The sequence below is a fragment of the Cupressus sempervirens genome, chromosome 10 (genome assembly GCF_028749045.1).
Source record: "Cupressus sempervirens isolate cs-2001-9-10 chromosome 10, ASM2874904v1, whole genome shotgun sequence".
In the NCBI taxonomy this organism is placed as follows: domain Eukaryota; kingdom Viridiplantae; phylum Streptophyta; class Pinopsida; order Cupressales; family Cupressaceae; genus Cupressus; species Cupressus sempervirens.
Genome location: NC_143127.1, coordinates 175371035 through 175398260, shown reverse-complemented (window position 1 = coordinate 175398260; position 27226 = coordinate 175371035). Strand labels below are relative to the sequence as shown.

The window sequence follows — 27226 nt, the reverse complement described above, 5'->3', positions numbered from 1 at the left end:
ACACATAACACCAAAATTTGGTAACCCAGAAACCCTCCAGGAATAAGAAGGTAATACTGGGGTGGGGATGATACCCACAAATATTTACTACAGCAATATTGTTCAACCACTTCTGATGGTTTGCCCTGTTAAAGGCCTACCCTATTAAAGGCTTTACACTGTATTAATAGTGACCTGGTTAGAGGATTTTCAAACACTTAACATGAAGTGTCACCTGCTTAAAGGATTTTAATCACCTAATCAAAAGGTTCTTACAAAATAGCTGTAAAGCTAACCTATCACCATAGGATTTTCATTCTAATACAATTTTTAGAGAGTATTAGATATAATAAACCTGATAAATTACAATCCTTGATTGCTGAATACAGGCTCCTTTTCTGCCTTCTCCTGATCTTGATCCTTTGTGATCTGATAACTCTTGCTTTTGAAAATAGATTTGCTTATGCACCCTTGTATGTCTTTCAATATATCTCATCTCTCTCTTTTATAGTGAAACTTCATCTTCCTTATAAAGACTTCAAAGACTTAGGGTTTGGTTTGGATCTACGATCCATATTGAATCTCAATTTCTCGCTTAATACTTATCTTTTGCTTATTGGTTGCATGCCTTTAGCATTTTTCTTATTGGCTACATGCAAATTGCATAGGAAATTTAAAAGATTCGATCTCATCATTAAATCCTTCGAGATTTACCTTATGTTGGCTGTAAAAACTGTTTGCATCATAGTTTGTGCAATTACAAACTCTTATGCTGATATACTGAGTTACTCGGCTCTTGAAGTATTTTTGATACTCGGCACATGCTGTTTCTTAGATAGCTCAGCACTTGAACAAAACTGTATCACTCGGCACATGTTGCACTCAACACTTATTATCACTCGGCACCTGTTGTACTTGGAACTTGTTATTACTCGGCACCTGTTGCACTCGACACTTGTTATCACTCAGCACCTGTTGCACTCGGCACTTGTTCTTGATCTTGGTTAAGTGTATTGACACTCAGTTGTCAAATTTATTCTTCAAGCTAACAATCTCCCCCTTTGACATAAGTGGCAAAAAAAACACTTAATTAAGATCTATGTGACTCAGTAATTTATCCTTCATTCAAACTTTGCTCCCAAAATTTGCTATCTCCCCCAAAATTTCAAAATTTTCTATCTCTGCTATCTCCCCCTTTTATTATACTTATCATTTCATTCCTGTACTCAACTTTTATTACTTATTCTCCCCCTTTTTGACACTTATGTCAATGGTCTTTACAATGAAATCCCATAATTGGCCAAAAATGTGCTATTTACTTCAAGGATTATCTTCAGAGCTGCATCCCAATTTGCTAATGTGACATCTAATGTCTTATGCTAGATGGAAATCTCTGCTACTAGGTGTACAAGTCCATCAGATGAAGAAAGGTTGGGGTCTTTCCTGAGGACTGTCTCTGCATTTATCTGCTCCTTGTGAAGTAATTCCAAATGAGGAGTAACTGATGATTGCATTTGTATCAATTTGGCTTTTGTGGTTGCCTCCTCTGCTGCTAAAACAACTAGCTCTCTTTGTGTGTGAAGTGATTGGACAAAATGCTTCTCACTCTGAGCTGGATCTGTGGGGAGTTGCATGCTAGAAGTTTTCAGATTATTTTCCAAGCTCATCATTTTCTGGCTAGTGTCTTGTGTGAATGTGGAAAAATCACACAACTTGTTGTATAGGGAAAAGATGTTTCCTAGTACAATTTTAACTATTATAACTTTCTTTGCCAGTTCTTCTTGTGATAGTGCTATATCACTGGATATTTTACTATTTACTTTTCCTTGGAACCTTTTTTCTGACCACTCAAGCAATCTGGCATTTGTTTCCTAGTCTTCATTAGTCACCTGGTCAACTATATCAGATAGTTGTTCCATGATTGGTCTTGACTCATCTGGAGATTGTAAGCAAAAAGCTTCCGTGAATATGTCTTTAATTTCATTCAATGTAAGCTTATGCTTGTATTCCTTTCTTAGTGCTTCTTGTCTCCTTCTTTTGTCTAGTGCACTCTGAATTTCATTAATCTTTTCTTCAGTAAGAGTGGTAGATTCATAATATGGGATCTTTATTTCTTCATCAAGCTCAGGAACTCCATAGTGAAGTCTCCTGACTGCCTTTCATGAGCTCAAGCCTGGTGTTCTAATTTGCAACTGTAATCCATCTGTGCTCGACTGCTGAAGAGTTTGTGTAGGAGTACCAAATTTTGGTAATGCAACCAATGTTTGTATTGACAGTCTCCTCCTTCTTCTTTGTCTCATCTTTTTCTTTAGCTTGAATATCCCTTTTATGAATGCTAGGTGGGGTTGAACTTGTTGGTTGTTCAGATGTCTCTTTTATTTCCCCTGCTGCTGTACTTGGCACTTGGAGTGTATCAGTGATTATACTTGGTGGAGGTGGTGGTGGAAGGAATAGAGTACCAGTAGTTTGTGTGGTCAAAGGTGGCACTTGTGCTTTTACCTTGACTTTTGGATTCTATAATTCATCAACACTGACCAATATAGGATTTGAACTTAATTTTGCTACTAGTGATGATTGGTCAAGGATATCCAAATCCTCTACAGTTAATGGATTGATGTTTATATTTGAAATGTCTGTAACATCCTTTATTTTTATGAAATCTGTAGGTGTGATGGTGGCATGAGGAGGACTAGGAGGAGATACCTGTATGTCTTGCATACTTTGATCTTGTGGCTTAGTTGTATCTTTCTCTTCCTCTTTCTCCTCATTGTGTGCCTCTTCTTCCTTTTCGTCTTTACTCTCCTTCTCCACTAGTTTCTTCTCTTTTGTTTCTGATGCATTCTTTTCCTTTGTCTTGGAAATTGCTTCTGCCTTATATTATTCATTATATACATCTTCAATTTTCTTGTAAACTATTTTCCACAATCTTGTGGATTTGGTAACTACCTCTTCAATTTTATTCTGCAATATGCTGAATGCTCTATACTTGGGAGTGAATCTGTTATTATGCCTTCTTACGGCATTTATTATTTGATCTTTAGTCAAATCAGGCAACAATCTTGCCAATGTTGGCTCCCTTATTTCTTTTTCCATTTGTAAAGAAAAATGCCATTTATCCTCTATAATTTTATATAGTTCTCTTGGCATAGATTCATCTAATTCTAGAGGTGTGTGCTTATACTCAGCCATCATAGCATACATAGATTCCTCTAATTTATTTTGCTCTTCTTTGGTGAGCTTAGAAAAATTCAAGTTCTTTAGACCTTTTAAATTATTATTTCTAATTTTTGAACATAATTTATCAACAACAATCTGGGGTTTGTGTCTTACCACTTGAAATTGACTATTGTCCTCTGACTCTATTTTCTCCTCATCTGTTTCAGGTTGGGGAATAAATTTCCTTTTCTTTGACTCAGCAATAGTCTTCTTTGAGTCTTTCTTCTTTCCTTTTGCCTCCTCTTGGGCTTTTTGTGCTGCAACCCTTGTGGTCGGTCTCTTTGGTGTAGGGGCAGCTACTTTCCTCCCCTTGGATTTAGGAGCAGAAGGAGTTGTGGTCTTTCTCTAAACTGGTGCTTCCTTGGCTTCTTCTACCTTAGTACTTTCCTCTCTGTCTCCTTCTGACCCTTGAGTTTGAATTTGAAGCTTATCTCCTTCTTCTTCAATGTCTTCTCCTTCTTCTTCTGTTGTTTCTTCTTCTTCTATGCCAAATTTTCTTTTGATTTGTCTCACCACTTTCTCTTTCTTCTTTATTGCTGAAGCAGTCTTCAAATCTGTTATTACCTTTGATTTGACAACATCATAGGTTCCAAAAATTTGTGCATTTTTATCTGCTTCTTCTGCAAGTAAGGCTATTATTACTACAGAGGCTTGATCAACATCAAGTTCATAACCTAGTGGCCTAAGCCATCTTATTCTAGGTATAACTGCTTGTATATAAGTATAATCTATATCTACAAGAAAAAAAAATATCTTTTTCATATTTCTTAGTCAATGAGGCTGGAATTTTCATTCTTTGTTTCATGGAATTTTTGAAGTCCTCAAAATAACCAGTCATTTGGGCATCAAAATTTTCACCCATCTGTTCAATGTATCCATTAATTTGTTCAACAATTGTTTTGTCTGGATTCCATTTTACTTTACCCATAGAAGGAAATTCTTTCATCAGATAGAAAAACATACACATTAAAATTGATCCAAATTTGCATTGAGCTCCCTTGCTCTTCCTTATAGCTCCCAAATTTTCATTAATCTGTTGAAACATGAGCTCTGCCAGATAATAAGTGTGATCTCTTTTGATTATCTTGTATGCAACATCAACTGCTATACAAGGTACACTGTTCAACCTGCTTGATTGATAGAATTTGTGTGATATGATTCTCACAACAAAATCTAGTAGGGGATCTGTGACTGTGTCAATAGTCATTCCTCTATTTTTCTCTATTATTTCCCTTTTGTCACTTCGCAGGGTCTTTGGCCGATCTAGGGTTGGAATACCGGTAACCCTATGAATAGTTTTCTTGGTAAATTTTACTGGCCCAGACTCTAACCAAAAAGCTCCATCATGTATTTGGCTCAAAACTATCTGTACCCATTCTGTTTTGAAAACAGTCAGAAATGCTAGGGTTTTGGTCAATCCCTTTCTTTCTATTATTGAAAACTCATTTTTCAATACTTTGTTTTCACACAGTTTATCATATGCATTATAAATTTCTAAGTCTCCTATGGCACCAATTTTGCAATTATAACATCTGTGAACATCTTGTACCATAACAACTTTATCTGAAATAACAGATAATGCACCTGCAGGATCATTCTTGTATGCTACTTCTAGAATGGGCTTAAATTCAGGTTGTTTTACTTTGTTGCTTACCAACTGAACTTCATGACTCTCTAAACCCTTGGTGGTTCCTGACCCAGATGCCATTGTTTTCCAAACTAGGGTTTATAGTTTAAACAAATTTATGAGTCCTACGTAGCTCGGCACTTAAGTAAAATACCTTAAATCAATGAAATTTGTCTTGAATCGCTGTTGAAATCTTTTACGAATGGCTTCTGAGCTGTTCTTGATCTTTTGTGCTCCTTTTTCGAATTTGCTTCTTGTTCGAATGGTGGGAAAATGATCGAAAATAGGATTTATGTACCGTTCAAAATAGAGTAATAAATGCTCAGTACACCGCCAACTGTCTACTCGGCTCTTGAAAGGTTTCATCATAACTTGGCTCCCATTATGTTTTACTTTACTCGGCTCCTATTGATATTTTATAGCTCGGCATCAACTATCAATCTCAGTCATTGTTAGCAACTCGGCTTCTGAAGGCAACTTTGACATATCTTCAAAAAGTTCTCAATTTTGACTTAGCATCCTTTTTTTTTTGCTGATTTCATTTTTATAGTTCTTATATGTCTTGGGACTGATTTATGATGTTACTTGGTTTATCAATCCCTCACACTCATTCTTTACTTAATTTGATGAAGTGTGATCACTTGACCTATTAGGTGAAGTGATCTTTGTATGTGTTATTCATTTCACTTCTGATATGTCCAACATCTATCTTTGCCTTTCCATTGCTGAACTCAGAACTTGATGCCTTTGACCTTGTTGGGCAATTCCCATTGACATGACCAATTTTTAAGCAACTGAAACATGTGGTTTGACTCAACCATCTTTTGTAGTTTCCTCTAAAATGTGTTCTTATGAAATTCTATGGGATATGTCCATATTTTTGACAATAGTGATAGCTGTTCTTGGTGTTGTAATCCCAAAATTCATGGTTTGATGTCTTTGCTGGTTGATTTACTGTCCACATAGGTTTTGATCTGCATTCAAATGCCCTATGTCCATACTTTTTGCAATTATAACAATGTCCATCAAATCTTTGAGTCCTTGTGATATTGGATTTGCAATTTTGTGTCATATGTCCTTGCATGTTGCACTTGTGACAAAAACTTTTGGGTATGTTTGATTGATTGAATCTTCTACTCCTGCACACATTAGCTGTATGTCCCTTCTTATTACAGAAATGACAAGTGGGTTTTGAATTCTTACCTTTATCACTTCTTTGTTCAGCACTCTTTGATGATTCTCCAACTTCAGTGCTATTATATCCAAGTCCTGATGTATCATGGGCAGATTTTGGTGATTTCAGCAACTGTTCAAAATACTTGATTGCTTCACTTGATTTGTTGAGATTCTCTGCTACATCTTTTTCTCTGTTCAATTCATTCTACATTTGTTCATTTTGCATCTTCAAGGTAGAGATCTTAATATCCTTTATATTGAGTTCATGATGAAGATTCATCATTTGGGCAAGTGTATCCATCTGCATGTTTGAGATCCTTGTCAGTTCAGTACATTTTTCTTCAAGTCTATTTGCAAGATTCCTTTTGTCATTTTCCATCATGACCTTATCATCAACTGCTCTTTTCTTTTGTTCAGTAATTTCACATATCATTATAGCCTGCGATTCATGTTCCATCTTGAGAGTTCTTATCTCATATGCTTGAATTTTATTTTTCTCCATCAATTCTGCTATTGCTGCATCAAACTCTTTAGTGTCTCCACTGGAAAATATGTTGGTGGTATCAATCTCCTTGTAGTGCATATCATTTTCAGCTATGGCTAGATCCTTCCTCTTTTTTAATGAGCTTCTCAATTTGTTTCTGAATTCCTCCAAGCTATGCAGAGCAAGTTGCACATCTATCACCTGATTTTCAATGATCTTTCCAAGTTTGAAAGCTTCCATCTTTAGATCTTTTCCTCCAAGCTGTTAGGCTTTTCCTTGTGAGAACCTGACCTGCTCTTATACCAATTGTTGGAATATTCAAATATGGAAAGAGTACTTATGAGGGGGGGGGGGGGTGGTGAATCATAAGTACCAAACTTTAACCAATAAATTTTTTAATTCAAAATAAGTTGCATACATGTAAATACATCAAATAAATATATAACAAAACTCATGCATCAATAACACATAACACCAAAATTTGGTAACCCAGAAACCCTCTAGGAATAAGAAGGTAAAACTGGGGTGGGGATGATACCCACAAAAAATTACTGCAGCAATATTGTTCAACCACTTCTAATGGTTTTCCCTATTAAAGGCCTGCCCTGTTAAAGGCTTTACACTATATTAATAGTTACCTAGTTAGAGGATTTTCAAACACTTAAAATGAAGTGTCACTTGCTTAAAGGATTTTAATCACCTAATCAGAAGGTTCTTACAAAATAGCTGTAAAGCTAACCTATCACCATAGGATTTTCATTCTAATACAATTGTTAGAGAGTATTAGATATAATAAACCTGATAAATTACAATCCTTGATTGCTGAATACAGGCTCCTTTTCTGCCTTCTCCTGATCTTGATCCTTTGTGATCTGATAACTCTTGCTTCTGAAAATAGATTTTCTTATGCACCCTTGTATGTCTTTCAATATATCTCATCTCTCTCTTTTATAGTGAAATTTCATCTTCCTTATAAAGACTTCAAAGACTTAGGGTTTTTTTGGGATCTACGATCCATATTGAATCTCAATTTCTCGCTTAATACTTATCTTTTGCTGATTGGTCGCATGCCTTTAGCATTTTCTTATTGGATGCATGCAAATTTCATAGGAAACTTCAAAGATTCGATCTCATCATTAAATCCTTCGAGATTTACCTTATGTTGGCTGTAAAAACTGTTTGCATCATAGTTTGTGCAATTACAAACTCTTATGCTGATATACTGAGTTACTCGGCTCCTGAAGTATTTCTGATACTCGACACATGCTGTTTCTTGGATAGCTCAGCACTTGAACAAAATTGTATCACTCGGCACATGTTGCACTCGGAACTTATTATCACTCGACACTTGTTGTACTTGGAACTTGTTATTACTCGGCACTTGTTGCACTCGACACTTGTTATCACTCGGCACCTGTTGCACTTGGCACTTGTTCTTGATCTTGGTTAAGTGTATTGACACTCAGTTGTCAAATTTATTCTTCAAGCTAACAGATGGATTAGGAATTTAGTTAAATGGATTAGTTGTTTAATTTTATTAATGGAATTACTTAGAAACTTTCAGATCACCCAAATAATCCCTTTTACGAAAATGATCAAACTGAGTCATAACCCTATTATTTATCAATGGTGATCTTGCATCCAGTTTCATATTACCTATGGCTATTTGAATCTTAAACCCCTCAGACAATTGACTCCATTGTAGTTAAACATCTAAACCTTTGCGACCATATTATTTTAATTAATCATAGTTCTAAAAAATAGAAATAAAAATTGTGTGCATTTTTGCCCCTTATATTTTCAGCATGACAAACCCTGAAATAGATCACTAAAAAGATAAAATGTATCTCATTTTATGTATTTTTTATTCACTATGAAAAATATTCTTTGCATGATTCATTTTAATGTTTCTTACTATTAATTATTCCATGACATTTTTTGTAGGAAATGATACATTTTATAGGAGGCTTTATGACCTCACGTTGCGAAGATTCGGGCCCACCATATGTATAAGGTGGAACATCATAACTAAACTAATTTGATCCCACTTTTTTTTTCATATCATTAATTGGTGCAACAATTTTTCTTTCATTTAGGTCTTTTCTTATACTAGCTATATCTAAAAATTTTGTGTTTTTTCTTAAAAGGTGGAATTTCCAAGATAAAAATTTAAAAGATGAGTTCATCAAAGATATAGAGCATGAGTTTGGTAGTAATATTTTTGATCATAAGAAATTATTAAAAAAAGCTTGCAAACATCTTAAGGTTGTGAGGGACTCATATAGAAAGAGTCTCATCCTAAACTTGAAGTACAAGTGTCCTCCCTTTGTTTCAATGAGCGAGTGGAACGAGTTCATTTTCGATGCAAAGGAGAAAGGGGATAGTCGAAAAGAAAGTACACTAGCAAATCCAAAAAAGTATGCAATAGTATTAACTACTAGTACATTAATGTAATAATGCACTAATTAGTACTGATCTTTATATCTATATCATCTAACATATTTCAAACTTTTCATAGATTGCAAGACACATCAAAGGCAACAAAGGCTAGGCTAGAAAAGGTTGGGCAACACAAACTTGGCTCTCAGGGATATTCTAAAATCAAAGCACAAGTTGTAAGTAGCAATAAATGAATTGTAGAGAAAAAATATTTATAAAATGCAAATAATTTTGTTAATTAATAAAAAATGCAAATAAAATGCAGGGCATTGATTTTAATATGGAGGCCACAGAAGAACACAAAAGAATTTCATTCAAGCAAGGCTATGTAGTTGTGGCTGAATGCCTATGGCAAGCTTCCATTTCCCTAACCAAACAGTCTCTTGCATCATGTGCATAGATAAATATGCCAAAAAATATATTAGAAATTGAATACTTGAGCAACAATCTATTTGATAATAATGTGCATTACATTGCAATGCAGCCTGTTAATCGTGACACATATCATATGTAGCATCATGAAGCCCCTGATGTGCATCATACTATCGATGGAGGTGCTCATTTTCTATTTAAAACTAATTATGTAATTATTAATACAATTTAAGATCTTTAATTGAACTTGGTGTAACCTTTTTGTGTTGAGGATATGGAATCATGTTGTGTTGAACGAGTGCTAGAGGATGTTTAGACTGATCAATAGGTAGATCATGTCGCACATTCAGGTTAAAAAAATCTATTTTTTTTTCTTTTAAATTATTTTTTTGATTTATAGTTGTTTTACTTAAATAAAAACTCCTAATTCACTAATATAAAATGGTGTAAATTTAACTCATGAAGTACTTTTTATTATAGTGGACCCCCCTTTGGTGCAGCGGCCTCATGATGTTCCTCAATAGATGAGGAGGAAACATGCATTAGAACTAGTAGAGGAGGGGGATGACGAGGACATTGATATTCCTCTTAGGAATTTTATGAAAAAAAAGAGAGCAAGAAAGCCACAAAGAAATGATTATTCATGAATGACTTACTCTTGAATACTGTTAATGAATATTATTCATTAATGTTGGGTGTTAATGAATATTGTGTTAATGAATGTTATCATGTGATTATAATGATTGAATGTTATATTTTAAAAATGGATGGATGAATGAATGTTATTAAATGTTAATGGGGGAATTTAGAGTATGTTGGCGAGGGGGTGGCAAATGAGCTTCCACCTTCATCTGGTTGGCCTTGTTTAGTAGATAATATTTAACTATTCTTGAAACCAAGTGAAGTTCAAACTTTAAAGATAAGCTTATAGTTAATAGTGACAACCAATTAGCAAGTCAAAATGAAGTTCTTCATTACAGGTACCTTTTTAGTTTTTAAAGCACAATGTCATGTTTTGATATTGTGTAGTTTTTTTCTTAAGTTAAAGTATTCTTTTACTATAACAACATAATTTATGAACATTTTAGTAACTATTCTAACATTACTTTATGAAAAATCTTGTTTTGGCAAAGATGGCAATAAGTGGTGCTGCCTATTCCTTGGGAGATTGGATTGCACAGGTCTATATCTCAAAATCATTTGCATGTGGTAGAAATGCATACTTACAACCATTTCATTCTACATTTAAAAACATTGATGATAATATTTCTTGTTTTAATTTATATTTTTGTCTATGGTCATTATAAACATTTCAACCTTAGTCAACTTTTATGGGCTATGAAGAACATAGTTGAATACTACAATAATTTTGTGGTTAATCATTTGTGTTTTCCCTACTCATAGTCCAATTTATTTATAGTTTGGAAGGGTACAATTAGTGCACAATCTACAATTTTATACTCATTCATATATTTATTTCATAATCAATTTTGTCATTGAGTTTTCTTGAACTGATTTGTAATAATATCTTTAATCTAGGGGTCTCTAATTTTAACTTCAATGGAAGAAAGAAGTTCAATACAAGAACACATCAGAAAGTCAAATCTATGAGTGTTGAAGATTCCTCCAATGTATTTAACTATATTTCCTATTGTACTCTTTACATTTAACTATATATGTTGTTCTCTGATAACCACTCATCTTGTTAAATGGTAGGCTGAGAAAGAGAACAGAGAGAACAAATCGTTTGGTTCGATGTGCATAGATGATAATATTACAAGGATAAATATGTTGTTCTTGGAAATTAAGAGAAGATATTCATCTTTTTTTTCTTATGATACAGGTTGTTCTTTAAATATTCTTTTATATAGTTTGATGATATTTTTATAATGATCATGTAAATGTGAGAGACATTTGTTTGTTGGTACAGTGCTCAGTGCTTATCCTATCAATTTGATTCTTCTCCTCTCAATGATAAATCATTTGGAGAGCTTGGGTATAGCAAGAAATTTTAAACATGAGATAAAAGAGGTTCTAGATGATGTCTATAGGTATTTGGGAGATATTTTTTCTGACTAGTTATAGTACATTTTATGAATTGATTTGCATATTGTTTGAAATAAATGTTCTTTTTGGGCAGATTTTGGATAGAGAATTAAATGGGTGAAGGAATGCCATCAACATTAGACATAATAACCATTTCTAATAGTTAAGCCTTAATTTCACATAGTTCTTGTTTCAAGTATATTTTATTCCATTTTTAAAGTTGTTAAGAATTTTTGTTTATTTGTATAGAATTAGGTTTTTTTGGTAAAGTCAACTAGATTCTTATTTTGTTTCTTAGTTTATATATATAATATGAATTATGTTCAATTTAGAAGACCATGCCACTAGAAGACCATGTTCAATTTATATAACTAGTAAGTACTAAGCCACTAGCCACTAGTACCAAGCCACTAGCTACCCCTGAGACCATGCCTGTGTAAATGATTGGTAAAATAGTAAATATATACAATTTCTAGGCTCAAGTTCCTATTCATCACTGGGAGATTAACTTATATTTGGAGATTTCAATTTAGTAGAATAGGTCAGCAATCTATGCTTTCTAGTTGATGGAGCATTCTAATAGCCTTTCAACCAATAGTTATCTCTAGCTAGTTTATTAGAATCAATTAAGGTTTTAAATGTTCAACTGTTTAATAAAAACAAGCTCAAATTTGGGAATGAGTCATTCAAAGCTATGAATCTATTATTTCAATACATTTTGGAAATATGTTCACCTTCCTGTTGCTTTGTCCTTTTTTGTTACCTCCCATGATGAGCAGAAATTAGATTCTTGGGTATTTCCATGATAAAATGAGTAAAAAAATATGAGGGTGTATTGATAGAGATAACAATGATGTAGTTTGTAAGGAATGAAGAATATTTACTAAGAATCTCAACAATCAAAAATTAGTAACAGATGATATAAAGAATAAACCTTTGTTCTAAACCTTACAAATTCTTCAAAAGAAGTGGTCTCTTCTTCTAATGGTGCATCTAATGAGGACTCTAAAACTATATTTACTCTAGAGATCTGCATTATACAACTCGACTATGGTCGGGCCTTTCTATTTTAAAAGAGCAATTGCAATTTTACAAGTGAAATGACTCTTTATTTAGGGATGTGTGATAATCTACCTAGGTCTAACATTTGTGACTTTGAATCTGATCCCTTTGGATAATCCATGAAGGAGATGATGTTTCTACACATCATTTGTGAGCAGTTGCATCTTACTAAAATATATTTCCAACTTCATGAGTAAATCAACGCATCATTTGTGAGCAGTTGCATCTTACTAAAATATATTTCCAACTTCATGAGTAAATCAACACATCATGTGTGAGCAGTTGCATCTTATAGCCACCCTCCCTAATCAATTTTCACTAATACTATTTTTTCCAACATCATGAGTGAATCATAGATGAATCATTGGCAACCAACAAAATAGATTATGATAAATGTAATGGATACAATAGATTCTTATATTTAGTATTATTTGTGTAATTATTTTTTGTTCATTGGTTTCAAACTTTCACCAATGCTAGTTGGGTAGATTCAATAGATAATGTAAAAACCATAGCAATGGAAACTTTTGGCCTCAGAGCATAAATTGTTTCATGGAGTAACAAGAAACAACAAACATTAACTCTTTCCTCCATTGAGCATGTCACAACTTCTATTCTCAAAGCTTAGTTTGGTTGAAAAGGTTGGTTGCTTAAATGCATGCCATTAAAATAGGGGAAGTAGTAGCCACTGTGACAATCAACATCCACTAATATAAGCATGTTCCAATCTCTTAGTGCACACAATGCATAATTATCATTAAACCAAATGAATCAACCAAATTGATGATAGAATTACTACTTCTCAACTCAATATAACAGACATTCCCTAAACATATAGGTACATTTTCTAATTGCATGTTCCTTTTACACATCACTTTGTTAAGTGCATTAACCATATATTCCATTCATTACATTTTCATTGCACATATTTCATTTACATCATAGTTTCATTACATTACTATATCTCATCAACATTTCATATATCAATCACATAACATATAGTGCATAAATAAAAATACTATATTACATACATCAAATATCATAAAACATGTTATTGAAGTCCATAATATACATCAAATATATCATATCCATATCATCAATCATGGCTTAATTTGTAGTTACATACTATCATCACATATACCCATACATTAATGTCATCATCCACATATTTCTATTTCATAAACCATTATAATCTTAATTATAACTATTTCATATCATATGCATCAATAACACATATCCTACATCAAAAAAAAAGAACCATTAACATATACATCATAATAACATATAGACATAGGTACATCCATGCATCAACATAAGAATCTTGTAGAACTAATTGTATCATCATATAGAACATTAAAGAAAATATATATGAAGTCCATAATATCCATAAAATGACCCATCAAAGTGCCAAATCATATATAATTGTATAAATATCATAATAACAAATTGAATGCTACATCTAAAAATATATCAAAATGCATAAGTATTGACATAAATATCTTCCATGGAGTCAAAATTATTTGTCACATGACTAGGTGGTATTAATATAGATAGCTAGGATGGACCCCCATCATGTCTTTTTGGTGGCATTGGTGGAATGCCCAATGAACCCTAGGATGCCTTGCTTATGCTCCGTAACTATATTTTCTTGGAGGATGGAGGCTTTCTCTAATTCTTTGTCACTTCTTGGTTTAGATTCCCATATAATATGTTTCCTCTAATCTTTCTATACCTTCCTCTCATAGTGAAACAAAGGCATTGACCACCACCTATCTTACCCCTATAATTGTGGCTTCCTATTTAGTGCTTTGTTTCTCTTCTCTATAGGTATCTTTATTGTCTCTTCTATTCATCTCACTCTACCATTAGTATCTTCTAGAACTACAATCACAATGTCATCCCACCCTAATAAAACTCTAACTCATCCACCCTCCTCTATAGATTTGGTAATGAAATCTCTAAACAAACACTCTACATTTTCTTTACTTGCACATTGAAATACAATTTTATCAAGTTTTTGAGAGATGTTTTTCTTGTGTCATGGATTGCCATTATATATATATATATATATATATATATATATATATATATATATATATATATATATATATAGTAGTTTAACCTCACAGTAACCAAGCCATTTTCTTGCTAGCCCAAAAATTTTGCCTCAATGGAAAGAGACAATACCCTACCACATCCCTAGTAAGTGAAATAAGCATGTTTCAATTTCTCAGTGCACACACAATGCATACTGACATACATTTGCATCAAATCAAATGTATCACCCAAATTAACAATAGGATTACTATTGCTCAACTCAAAATAACATATTCACAAAACCATATTGACCAGACAAGTTTGTCAAGTTTACAGATGTTTTTCTTATGCAATGGCTCACCACTAAAGGAATCAATTTAAATATACATATTGGGCATGGCCATTTAACTTCACATTAACCAAGCCATTTTTGTGTTGTCTTGAAGTTGACCTCTATGGGAGGAAACAATATGCTACCACATTCTTATTAATGCACATGTACAACCCATTGGCCAAACCAATTTTAAAAAAAATGCCTTCTCAATGCATCAATAATAGTAGACATTACCATGAAAATTACAATGAATAGCATCAAGAATATTCAAGAATATGAAAACATTATCATCAGTTCTAAGTTGCATCAACAATATTTGGAACATGGCTAGTAATGGTAGGCATTTACAACATCAAAATCAATCAAAATAACCATAACATTAAAATCAGTGGGCAATGCATCAATGCCACACCCTTCATATCTAATATTGTGCTCCAAAAGCCTTGGATTGTCTTCAAACACTCAGTCTTTACCTCAGACTCTACACCATTATCCTTTTTGGAAGGCAACTATCAATTATGAAATTAGTCCTCTATGCTTGATAGGATTCATCAAAGTAGAAGTAAAATGGTGAAGATGAATGTCAATATAAAGACCATGAGTTAATAGGCCAATTCTACATGGTTCAATAGTCAATAAGCTTCTCATAGTCATCGAGAAACTAGGCTTCACTAGAAACTACTACAAGTGGTTTGATCATGAAAGCCATTTGTATCTACTTAGCCTAATCATGGTTATTCTATTCTGCAAGAATCAAAATATTATAAGGTATACAGTATGACCAGCTGAGTTCAAATGTCCAAATTTGGAATAGTATTGAACATGAGTGTGGATCCAAAACCTAATTCCAAAAAATGTGTTGTGTCTTGCATGTCGACATGCCTTGTTGGTTTCTTATATGGAAATTGAGTTAATTTTTGGCTAGTCAACATTTTTGTTTGGACAACAATTAAGAAATATTTAAGCTATTTTTCTAGTTTTGTAACTTGACTGCATTAATTAAGATGAATCAATAAACAATTTAATGTGTAGATGTATGATTATGAAATCATATTTCATTTCTTATATTATTATGTCATGTGATGTATGCCACTCATGATTATATTTAATGTTTATCTCTAGTCATATTATCTTGGTTACTAAATTGATATTTCTTATGAGTCTTTGAGTGGTTGTAGGACCTAATAGAATGAGAGTGTGGTTGAAGTAGACAGGGTTAGCCTCTCAGAAGGGGATGAACCAGATGATCTCATAGCCCACACACCACTTAGGATTTGATGCAAGTAATTGATGTCACATTTTACTCTAACATAGTTCTTGTATGTTCTATGAGATGTCATGAAATTGGTAATAATGTCACTTTTATAATAAGTAAATTGTTAGCATATTAATCATTTTCTTAACTGAATAAGTTATTCATGGAAATGAAAATGTAGGATTTCATCTCGAATACAAATTAAATGCATTCAAATTTAAAATTCAATAATAATCTTCACACGTTATATACTTTTTTTATAGCCCTTCCTAACATAACAATAATAATAACAAATGACACTAACTTATTTTTTTTTTCACATATAACTCTTTAGTTTTTCTTATGGAATTACAATTTGGTTAGTTATTTTCTCCCAATGTTTATAAAACAAAACAAAGGTGCATTCAAGGGTAACAATTGTTGGAGAAGGGAATGTGCTTGTTCAAGCTGCGAACAACATTGTTTCAAGTTCTTCTTTCTCTTCCATGTGAAAACTTAAAAAAGAGTCTTTGCTTTGACAAAAAACTATGTAAATGTTAAGGTGCAAGTTTAATCTAAATTTATTAGTTTTCTCTATTAGAGCTTCTTGAAAGAAATTGTTGCTTGATTAATTCTCTACCCTAGCCATTCATGCATAACACATCTTGAAAATAGTGTGGTTTGAATATGAAACACACAGAAGGAAGATTAAAAAGAAAACAAAGGAAGATCCGCTACTTCAATTAACTTTCTGTCACTTGATTTTGAAATCGATTGCAACTACTTAAGAATTGTGAAAGTGAACTAAGGTGTCTCTTTTATAGTGAATTGAATTACTTCATCCTATTTTCTTCTTTTTCTCTTGACAATTCCCTGACTAAACATCTCTAATTTCCTCATACAAGCATAACACTAAAATGAGTATTGGATGCACACTAGATTTTGTCACTAAGATAATGTTGCAAAAGGTACACTTTCAAAGGTATTGCTGAGATGTCACCCAAATGATACCACAAGCTATTGCCCATCCAACAACACAAATATTTATGTTAGCAAAAATATAGGTACACTGTGAAAGGTATTCTCAAGAGATTCATCAATAACTTTCAAATGCTTCAAAAAGGGTTCAAATGGAATTTTCATTGGGCATTCATATGCACAATTTCCTCCAAAGACGCCATAATGTTGTCCCAGCTACATACAATAATGGCATAGCTTAAAGAAAGTAAGTAAAATTCCTATAGAAAAAGTTATGCATTGTGAACTTTGGAAATATGTGCAAATGCCCCAAAGCCAACAAAAATAACAGATTATATAGATTAATAATTTGAAACCTAGCAAGAAAATACTAGATTAGATAAAGTGAACAATCAACAACATGTGCTCATTTCTCTTAGGAGGTTATCTTTGCTAAAATAACACATGCTAATCTCTTACAAAATTTAGATCATGATGATAAGTACACCCCAATCATCCTAGAAATCTACAACAAATTTGTCCAATTTTATGGCCTATTATTATTATGACCTTTATAAGTTTATATAGTTCATTTTCTGTTAAAATTTGCTATTACATTTTGGTTTTCTTTGTGTTGCACATAATCAAAATTAAACCCATTTATTTCTTATTATAGGGCTGCATTAGCCTTATGCTCGAAAAAAGAAGAGGAAGTCTCATGTTATAAGATTAGAACCACAAGAGCCATAGGAGAATGTCGAAGATAGTCACCATGTGCCTATTAGCAATAGGCACATCATGACTATCTTTGGCCAATAGGCACATCGTGACTATCTTCGGCATTCTTCAATCAAGAATTCTCTTTTAGTTGAGCTCACAAGGGAGATTAACTAGCAAAGATGCTTTGTTAGTGCCTTTAGAATCAATAGGAAAGTGGGGTGTGGGACCTCCTCCAGATAATGGTACTATTGGATCAAATCCAATAATAAGCAATCAAGGTTTATAAGAACCAACTCCAAGGTAGTTCATCATATTAGAACATGGAAAATGGTGCCGTGTAATACCTTTTTATGTTTATCACTTACCTATCTACAACTCCACAATTGATATTAACAGTCTCTTGCCCTCACCTTGCAACTGAACTACTTTGGTTTTATTGATGCAGCTAAACTACGAGTGCCTTTTGTGTTCTTGACAAATCATAAGATTTCAACTTTTGTGAAGCTATTACGGATGTAAATGAACAACTGGTGAGGTATTAATTTTAAGACAATTTTTTGTTACTATAATGTATAGTTCAATTGCTAGAAATATTTCATCTAGAGGCATCAATTGATAGATTGTTAACTTTTCATGTCATTTTCTACTTTGGTTGGGTAGTTCTCCTTGCATTTTTAAATCTTGTTGCAATCTTTAGCCTAATGACAATTTGGTATTACATCCAAGGTGATAACATAGTTGACTTAAAAATTTGCATTAAAGAAAACATCAAGGGATAATATTTGAATTGTGGATATTTGTAAATTATGTTGGTTTTAGACATAGTTATAGTTATAGTTATATATGAGCTCTTATGATGATGTGATTGGGACTGTAAGTTTTTTTGTCACGTTTATTTGTTTGAAAGATAGAGATTAGTTAGTGAAATTATTGGCTTTCATTCCTGATAAATAATTCTTTCCTAATTTTATTTTTCCATACAATCTTCACAAGTAATGGTGTCTCAAGAACCAAAATTTAAATGGTCTATGCCAATTATTGCAAAGGCTTTGCCCTCATAGGAGCCTTTTAAACTGCACAAAATTTGAGTTGTAAAGCATAATTGCTCGGTGGAGACTCAGGACATTGTGTACATTTCTTCCTCCTTCCCATTGTTTTGTATGAAATAAATCATGTCATGAATGAAATAATGTTGTGGACATAGAAATGTGCATGATACCTTGACTCTCATGCACTGATAAATTACACTTTAGAATCAAATTTTGTGCAGTTTAGAAGGCTCCTATGAGAGCAAAGCTTTTACAATAATTGGCATAGCTCATCAAAATTTCTACCTATCTTTGGTCTCAATTTCAATGCACATTTCTTTACTTTGACGTTGAATGTATGGCACTGGCGTAGACAATTAAGGGGTGTTGGTCGCAATTTTGATGCCAAATTGGTTAGGGTTTATGTCAAAATAAAATAATAGTTTAGGTTGGACTAAGGAAATCAACAAAATTCATGTCGGTAAGTCCACCTTTATGAAGTCAAAATTTTGATGCAAAATGTCTGTGTCAAAAAATGACTAAAATAGAGTGACAACAAGTTTAGTCGCCAATTCAACCAACTTTGGTTGCAATCAAAATTTAGGCCTAAATTTACTAGCACAGTTATTATGCCAAATTCAGATTCTTGGTTATCAGCCATGAATGATGAAATGAAATCTTTGGAAAAGAATGAAACCTAGGATCTAGTACCTTTTCCTAATGGGAGGAAACCCATAGGATGTAAATGGGTATTTAAAAAGAAGTACAACATAGATAGGAGGATTGACAAGTACAAGGCAAGATTGGTTGTGAAGGGGTATTCTTAGAAACAAAGGGTTGATTATCGAGAAATATTTTCTCTTGTAGCTAACCTAACATCTATTAGATTTCTGTTGTCACTTGCAGTAGTGCATGACTTTGAAATTGAGTAGATGGATGTGACAATGGTTTTTCCTCATGGTGATCTTGAAGAAGAGATGTGCATGTCCCAACTAGAGTACTTTGTAGAAAAAGGTAAAGAGCATTTGGTATGTAAACTAAAAAAGTCTCTGTATGGTTTGAAATAGTCACCCAAAATGTGGTACCAAAAATATGATACATATGTTTTGTCTTTGGGTTTTACAAGATCTGAATTGGATCACTATGTATATTATAAAGCTGAAGGTGATTAGATACTTATTATTTCTCTATATGTAGATGATATGTTATTTATAGACAATAGTAAGGAAATGATTTCAGAATTAAAATCTCAATTATTCTTGAAGTTTGAAATGAAAAGTTTAGGGTCAGAAAAATTTATTTTGGGGATGGAAATCATAAGGGATTGGGTAGGAAAAAAACTTTGGCTTAGCCAAAGAAAACATATTACCAGCATTCTAGAGTAGTTTAATATGACTGATTCAAGCAATGGGTAGTTCCAGTGTTACATGGAACAAAGCTGTCAGTCAATGATAGTCAAAAAAATCCTGATGAGATTGAAGAGATGAAGTAGGTACCTTATGCAAGTATTGTTGGAAGTCTTATGTATGCAATGGTCAATATGAGACCAGACATTGCACAAGTAGTGGAAGTATTAAGCCAATTTATAGTGAATCTGGGTAAGTCGCATTGGGATGTTGTGAAAAGAGTTCTACAATATTTAAAGGGTATTTCATAGGACACATTATGTTATCAAGATAATTTAGTGGGATCTAATAGGTTTGTTAGCATTCAAGGTTATGTTGACGTGGATAGGGCCAAGGACAATGATAGGAAAAGATCCACCAATGGATATGTATTCATGATCAATGGTGGTGCTATTAGTTGGATGAGCAAACAAAAAAGTGTAATTGCATTGTTGACAACTAAGGCAGATTACATGACATCTACTCGTGCATGTTAGGAGGCAGTTTGGCTTAAGCATTTGTGTTCAGATATTAGCTATGATGCAGGAAGTATTATAGTTTTTTGTGATAGTCAAAGTGCAATATGTTTGGCAAAAAATCTTACTTTCCATGCTAGAACAAAGCATATTGATGTACAATACCACTTTGTATGCAACATGGTCAAAGATGGAAAGGTAAATCTTAAAAAGGTTGATACTTGGGAGAATGTTATAGATACATTGAAAAAGCTAGTAAACACAACTAAGTTCAAATTGTGCACAAACTTCATGGGGCTTAATACCCCTAACTCTTGTTAGCCATACTATGAGAGTGATTTAGCACTTCATCAAATGGGAGATTGTTGAGGTGACAAAGTGCCTCACTATATGGTGAGTCCACCGTACGGTGACAGTTTTTCATTTTTTTATTTTTTATTTTGAACATATGGTGACATATTAATATATGCAAAGTGTACAAAATTTAATGCATACGGTGACAAAATATTATTTTGTGTCGTGATGCCAGAGGGGTGGTGCCATTGGTGTCATGGTGCTTGAGGCATAGTGCCAGACAGTATGGTGGTGTCATGCTGCCATGGTGCTAAAGGCATGGTGTCAAATAGTACAATGATAGATAGTACATGGTGTCAGATAGTATGGTGAAGTCATGTTATGTATGGCGAACCACTCTATGTTCATTGAAGGCATCTGCTGCCAGACAGTTGGCAAACCATTTTTCCTGTAATTGTTTGTGGTATTCTGTAATGAATTTGCAAGGTGTTTTAATGGCTACAAGAATTCATTTAAATGCATGTTGATGAAATTAGGTTGATTGAAAAGGTAGTTTGAGCCTGTGAAAATGTAGAGTGTTGTATGTAAATTTCATTTATTGTAATACAAAAGCTTGCTCGGGTTTTGGGTGGTGGATTTTTTTTCCCAAAAGGGTTTCCCACATTAAATTTGTGTTTTCTCTACCTTATGTCTAATATGTTTTCTGATAGTTTATTAATATACACATCTTTAGCTTTGTTTATGCTTATTTCCCTATCATTTGGTATTCAAAAAGTGTTTTCGCACCATTGCTTTCCTAACAATTCCACAGTTCACTGCTGTCAATCTTCCCACTATAGTCTCTATCAAATTTCTCAAAAATTAACTACAAAAGTGACACTCATGAATTAGTTCACTTTAAATATGACACAATACTGTAGATCAAAAAATGGTTTGACACCCACAAAATCCACATGACAAGTTGAAGTAGCAATATGGGTAAAGGAAACATACCCACCATGCCTAGAGATCATGTCACAAGCTTGTGAACTCTTTAAGCCTTGCATTCATTCACAACAACAACCACACTAAGCTCACTTTACATACAGTTTGACTTAATCTACTATACAAAAATATAACTATGATTCCAATCTTATATTGTTGTGCATTAATTATAGAATTAAACAACAATAAGAAGAAATGAAAAGCAATAAATGAAGATGAGTGAGATACCTATTTTGGGGAAATTCCTATTGTTGTACTTGAACATGAGGAGGCACACAGTCTAGATGCTGTAAGACAAGTCAGTTATGGAGAGAGATTTCTGCAACTCCTATCATTGATGAAGCCATTGTCATCCTCATCATAAGCTTAAAAGGCTCTGATGATCTTAGGGCCAGTGCCTGGTGCAAACAACACCTATTTTCTATTTTTTTGAGGTGGATACACATATCCATATGACTAGGGTGGTGGATACACATCAGATGGATATTCTTGAGGAGGTAGATACATAGCTTATTGGTAAGCCATTGTGGCTTATGCTTCAAGATACAAAAATTCTTGTAACTTCTTAACTGATCGCCTTGTACTGCTACTCACAATGTTCATGTAGCTGTGAGGTATGCTTATATACAAATGCCCACTGATGTGGATATCGATTGTGGATGAAAAATGCTCGATAAGAGAGAATTCTTTTCTTTTCTATTTTTTAGGACAATTGAAAAGGAAAATTCTTAAGTTCTAGGAATTTGGTCCCTTTTCGATTATAAAAAATTTAGGTCGGGTATGGAATTTCCCACCGAAGGAAATTGAGTTTTCTCAGAGAATTTTGTTTTTATTTTTGCAAATATATGCAAAGAGAAAAATTCCAACTTTTCCTACAAGATAAAATTCTTATTCTAGAATACTTTGTGAGGTGTCTATCCTCTTTTGATTAGAGTGCAATTTAAACAATGACATTTCTCTTGTTCATTGTATTTTTGTTTTTATTTTTAATGTGGTGAAACATATTTAACAATTCTTATGATATTATGTACAAGGAAAAAGCAGAGAAAAGGATCTAAATGCTATGGTCAAAATTAAATGGGAAAATGCAAAATGGGATTGACCTTTGATGAGTTAGATTAAGATGAACTTTGATAGAGCTGCTAAGGGAAATCCAAGTCTAGCTAGTTGTGGTGTTATTGTTAGGGATGATCAAGGAAATATGTTAAAAGTAATAGTGATCTAGCTTGGTATTCAAACCAACCACTTGGATGAAGTAATAGGCCTTTCTCATGGACTAAAAATGGTTATTGACATCAAGGCTAAGGGAATATGGATAGAAGGTGATTCACTTAATATATTAAATTGTCTATCCAATGTTTTAGTTCCTTCTTAGTCCATAAGTAGAAAAATGGATCTAAATTCTATGGTCAAAAGTAAATGGGAAAATGCAAAATGGGATCAACCTTTGATGAGCTAGATTAAGATGAACTTTGATGGAGCTACTAAGGGAAATTTAGGTCCAGCTAGTTGTGGTGTTATTGTTAGGGATGATCACGAAAATATGGTAAAAGCGATAGTGATCCAACTTGGTATTCAAACCAACTAATTAGTTGAAGCAATGGACCTTCTTCATGGACTAAAAATGGTTGTTGACATCAAGGAAAAAGGAATATGAATAGAAGGGGATTCACTTAATATAATAATTTTTTTATCTAATGCTTCGGTTCCTTCTTGGTCCATAAGTTGAAAAAGGGATCTAAATGCTATGGTCAAAAGTAAATGGGAAAATGTGAAATGAGATTAACCTTTGACGAGCTAGATTAAGATGAACTTTGATAGAGCTGCTAAGAGAACTCTAGGTCCAACTAGTTGTAGTGTTATTATTATAGATGATCACTAAAATATGTTAACAGTGATAGAGATCTAGCTTGGTATTCAAACCAACCACTTAGCTGAAGCAACGAGCCTTCTTCATAGACTAAAAATGGTTATTGACATTGAGGCAAAGAGAATATGGATACAAGGGGATTCAATTAATATATTAAATTGTCCATCTAATGCTTCTGTTCTTTCTTGATCCATAAGTAGAAAAAGGGATCTAAATTCTATGGTCAAAAGTAAATGGGAAAATACAAAATGGGATCAACCTTTGAAAAGCTAGATTAAGATGAAATTTGATGGAGCTACTAAGGGAAATCCAAGTCTAGCTAGTTGTGGTGTTATTGTTAGGGATGATCATAGAAATATGTTAAAAGTGATAGTGATCTAGCTTGATATTCAAACCAACCACTCAGCAAAAGAAACAAGCCTTCTTCATGGACTAAAAATGGTTATTCACATTAAGGCTAAGGGAATATGGATAGAATGAGATTCACTTAATATATTAAATTATCCATCTAATGCTTTTGTTCCTTCTTGGTCCATAAGTAGAAAAAGGGATCTAAATGCTAGGGTCAAAAGTGAATGGGAAATAACAAAATGGGATCAACCTTTGATGAGCTAGATTAAGATGAACTTTGATGGAGTTGCTAAGGAAAATCTAGGTCCAACTGATTGTGGTCTTATTGTTAGGGATGATCATGGAAAGATGTTAAAAGCAATAGTGATCTAGCTTGATATTCAAACCAACCACTTAGTTGAAGCAACAAGCCTTCTCCATGGACTAAAAATGGTTATTGACATCAAGGCTAAAGGAATATGGATAGAAGGAGATTCACTTAATATATTAAATTGTCTATCTAATGCTTCTATTCCTTCTTTGTCCATTGCAAATATTATCAAGGAAGAAATTTTATTATTATTTAAGTTTGACAAGGTTTATATATCTTATTTATTTAGAGAAGTGGATACAGCTGTTGACTCACACACATGCCAATTAAAAGGGAAGTTATCTTGTTTTGGAACCACAACTTGGATGATATTAATTATGAAACAAAGGCACTTATTAATCATGATAAGACAACTAGTAAAATCAAGGCCCTTTCATTCATTTCTATTGAGAATGAAAGCATTTTGGGAAAAAAAGTGTAATAATTATGGGAAATGCTCCAAGTTGTAATAGTGTGATAATAAATACATCACATGTATTATGGGTCATTTGGTTTTGTTTCTTCTTGAAGAAACTCAACTTCTTGAGGAAAATTTAGAGAGTTTGACTTTGCAATTTGATAACATGGTTGGGAAATTGAGAAGAAGGGGACCCAACAACTACAAAAAATGGAAGAAGTTGAATGAAGTGTGGGAGAAATTGGTTGAAGGGGGTCTAACTCCATATATGGTGAAAATGAAAATGGAAAAACTGGAACTCATAGACATGTTCTTGAAAGGCTGGAATAATGATAAAGTTAACTTGGGTGGGAGGAAATTCTAACTCAATATAGTGGAAATGATGGAAATAATAGGGCTCAGTGATAAAGATAAGGTTTTTTTTGCATGACCTAAAATATTTTAAACTAATAGTTAGAATTTTTCCCAAAGAAATAAATGGTAAATTGGTTAAAGGGGAGAGTGGTATTTATGTTGTGTCATCTATTAAGTTTCTTTGGAGGCATGTTCTTACTCCTGTAAAGAATTATATTTTTCTTTACAAGAGATATGATAGGGCTCATACATATCATTTTGTGCTTCTTAATCATTTTAGATACAAAACAAGTGTGTGTTTTCCATTCTATCTACTATGTTCATTGTCTCATAGTATTAATGCTTTAAAGTCTAATCATAACAAACCAATCTTGCATGAGGGGTCTAATGAGGATGACAAACAATTATCTTTAAAAAATTGTTCTTGACCCTATTTTGAGGAAGTTTGTGAAACATAGTGGTAAAATAATGGGTTTAGGGGAAAAAGTGGGTAAAGGTAAAAGGATTTTAGGGGAATTAAGTATGGGTTCCCCTAGTTTAACTAAAAGGAAGAAGAATAAGGTCAATTATGTGGAGATGGTGTCAAAATTTGAAGAAAAAAGTTAATATGAAGAAGATAAAGAAGTGACTGGGGCAAGGGGAAAGAGGGGATAGACATAGAGAATTTAGAGGAAGTTGAAAATTATGAATCAATGGAAAGATATTTTGGAGGTGAAAATGTCCCAATTTCCCCTACCTCACCATGTTCAGGTAAAAACAAGATGATTTCTCCTATGGCATTAAAATAAAAATAAATTTAGGCTAATCATGATGAGATTTGTTCTCGTGCCATGACCAAACAAAAAAGAAAGTAAGATCCCCCAACAAAATGTTGATGATGAGGATCCAAGAGAAGCCACTAGACTTGTTGATTATGAAGAGTTAGTTGAGGATGAATTATTCATCTTTCTAAAAGATGTTGAACAAATGGAGATTAGATTCATGTCTCACAACCTAAAATAAAATTAAAAAAGGGGGAGGAAAAAGTGAAGAGAAAGGTGAGGATTCCAATGTTGCAAATGGTTGATGAGGAGGAGCTCAACATCATGCTTATGGAGGAAGATATAAATGATTAGACTATTGACCCTTCTCATGGTGTTTACAAAATGCAAAAGTTATTTCCCTCTACTCGCTTAGGTTGGATAAATGGATATTTTATTCCCTCAAAATAGATTATATATGTTCTAAAAATTATTTATTTACATCATAATTATTTTAAATATTTTTTCATTATTTACATATTACATATATGTTCTCTCATATGTTCTCTCATATGTCCTCTCATATGTCCTCTCACATTTTTCATTTTCATTTTTCTTGCTATAGACAGGGACATTGATGCATTGCATCTCTTGTTAAATTTAATTTTGTTAAAATGGGAATAATGAGAGTCGTAGATAACAAGTAAAGCATACTAAAATTATTTGAAATAAGCACGCTTCATATTTTGTGGCACTTCTTTATGATAAAAAGATATAATGTGCAGTTCTAGTGGTTTCACACATTTCTAAGAAATTCTATGCCATAAATTTTGTAATTTCTTTTTGAAGTTGGTTATTAGATAGTTAGATAATATGAAGTTTAAAAATAACTAGCACTTGCACATGTTAAGGGTTCAAGGGTTACGCCAATAGTTTTATATACTTTTAATAGTATTGTTATATTGCATACCATAACAAAAAAAAAATCAAATTATTACAACAATGTTCCACATGTACTTCAAAATTGATCAAAATATATCCTAAAACTATTACACAATCCTTGTAGAAATGTGAAGAAGACTACTAAAATGGTTAAGAACAAAATGAGGGAATTTTAATCAACGTTCACATTTTCATAAGATAAAAAATTGTAAGGTACACATCATCATATACCACTACAATGATGAAACCATCTTCTAGTTATAACCAAGCCTAATTATCATTTATTTTGGTACTACTTTAGATCCTTGTAAATGAATGCATAGTCTAGTTATCCATTTCAATCTTTATTGCA

The 27226-nt window shown here is 33.0% G+C and overlaps 1 pseudogene; it reads right to left on the bottom strand.

The window, feature by feature from the left end:
• The window catches only part of LOC149533204 (calcium-binding protein CBP-like), a 46583-nt pseudogene extending 24208 nt beyond the window's left edge, over positions 1-22375 (bottom strand).
• Positions 22376-27226: the final 4851 nt, after the last annotated feature.